Source organism: Thalia democratica, chromosome 2, assembly GCF_965202585.1.
Source record: "Thalia democratica chromosome 2, ktThaDemo2.hap1.1, whole genome shotgun sequence".
Lineage (NCBI taxonomy): Eukaryota > Metazoa > Chordata > Thaliacea > Salpida > Salpidae > Thalia > Thalia democratica.
The window spans coordinates 49035695-49038074 of NC_139166.1; positions in this window are offsets into that span (position 1 = coordinate 49035695).

Sequence of the window (2380 nt, forward strand, 5' to 3'; positions counted from 1 at the left end):
AACAAATAAATTAATGTAGGTTAGAAGTAGAACAACTAAGTAATGTTTTTTTTTTCAAGTAAAACAAGTTAAAAAACTACTACATGAAGTATTTTCATTAATAAATCAAACGAGTATTCAAAAACATTTACTGAAAACTCAAAAATAAAACTGCTTGTGTTGTCACTAAATATCTAGAAGTTAATTGAACATGCCATTATTTTAAATAAGTTAATTAAATGAATCTATTCTTTCAAGAATTTATTTTACAAACTAAGTTTTGGTCAATGACCTCGTCAGTGCTTAAATATCTAAGCACTGACAAGGTGTTTGACCGAAACTTAGTTTGTAAGACCAAAACTTAGTTTGTAAAATAAATTCTTGAAAGAATAAATTCATTGTTTCTCCTCTAGTAGTTAAGATCTCTTTATTTGTTTTCTTAAAACCAAAACAAATAATAAGTTAACTAAATGTAAAATTAAGACATTAAAAAAAAGGGAAATAGTATACAGAAACTCATTCAGTAGTTATTATTTCAAAACAAACAAACTGCATTTAGTACCATTTTTGTATCATTAAACAACTTTTTGTTGTGATATCATAGTACTAAATTGATCAAAAAATTAGGAAGTGGCAGTATTGTTTCACAAAGAAGGTTCTTATTCAGTATTGTCCTATGATAAAAAGTGTAGACAACTTTATCTAAAACTTTAAAATTCTATTATTACTATTCCTGGATTCCATGTTGAATGGCCAGACTATTTTGAAAATTAAAGAAACTTTGTAGACACATTTTTCTTATCAAACACTAACTAGGATTCAATTAGAACAGTAAGACATGAACAACAAATATAATTTCATCTAATGGCATAATAGTACATCAAAAACATTTAATTTTTCTTTTAAAATAAGCAAAACTAATTTGAGAAAAAAGAGTTAAAAAATTTATGAATAAAAAACTGAAAAATTCTGTAAAAACCACAAAATGCGTGTAAATCTTAGAGTTCAAATCTTCAAGCAAGTATCTTCCAATGATGTAATCAAAAATACATGAAATATAAACAATATGATCGTTGTCACCCAATGAAACTCACAACCAGAAGTTCCAAATTTAAGTAAACAAATAAAAAAATTAAAGAATAAATTAATATTAATAAACATTAATCAAAAAAGAGTCTACTAAAAACAATACATTAAAACTACTAAAAATACTAATTTAACTTCATTATTCAAGTTTTAATTGCTCAATGTAATTTAGGTAACTAAGTATTATAAAAATCTATAGAGTTTCTTTTCTGAAAGACATAACATAAAAATAATAAGGGTTTTAAAAACTCTCGTACTTAAACATTGCAAGATCAAAACCCAGTGGTTAACACATGTACAAAAAATAAATTAAATTGTGGGTTTACTTTAGTAGAAGTGATGATAAATTTAAATACTCATTTCAATTATTTGTTTTTGTATCAAGTTAAAGACTCTTTTTTCTTAAATAATTTAGCTGTTTAGATACTAAACTATACATTTTTACATTTAAGGTTGTCCAAGGAAAAGTGAGAGTTATGTTTTTGTACCACAAAAAATTGGTTATTGAGTACAAAACGTGCGCATTCATTTTGGTACATATTATTTTTTGTAAAAACAAATTATACAGTAATCTTCCTTTATTCTACCAACATATGTTTCTGTGTGTCAACGAATCAACACACTTCAACTGGGTTCTGTAAAAAAATAATTACTGTAATGAGAGAATAGAAGCATAGAATAAAATAGGTGTATACATGTTTTCATTAAAATAAGATATTTTCTACAGATAATAGTTATTAATAGGTGAAATACTTAATATTAAATCCGACTGTTATAAAACTATATGATATTTGTAATTATTAAGTCTAAAATAAATAAGTAAGCTAAATTACACAACAAAACATAATATAAACAAACAACTCACGTTAATAGGAAAGATAACTAAATCAAAATTTACTGTTGTTAACTAACAAAATAAATACATTTGTTACAACTAATAATTACGTCACAATGTAAATGAGGTTATTTAAACTATTTATTTTGTATTGTAAAGAACATTAATTTTGTTTATATGTAATCTATTTTGAACAAAAATAAAACATTAACCATTAGTTAGTAAATCAATAAAATTTAATAAAACTTAACAACGCTGAAGGCAATAAAAGTCACAGAAACTCGGTGTAACATGTATATTATATATTGAATGTTAGTAATGATTGAATCAAAGTTATATAGAATTAGGATAACTTTGATTCAATCATTGATATCTGTTGATTTATTATTTGCTTAATAAACTTTATTACTAAATGTAAAGGTTAGTGTCTTTATTACAAAAGAAGAACATATTGTTTCAACTTAAAAAAATACTTTAAAT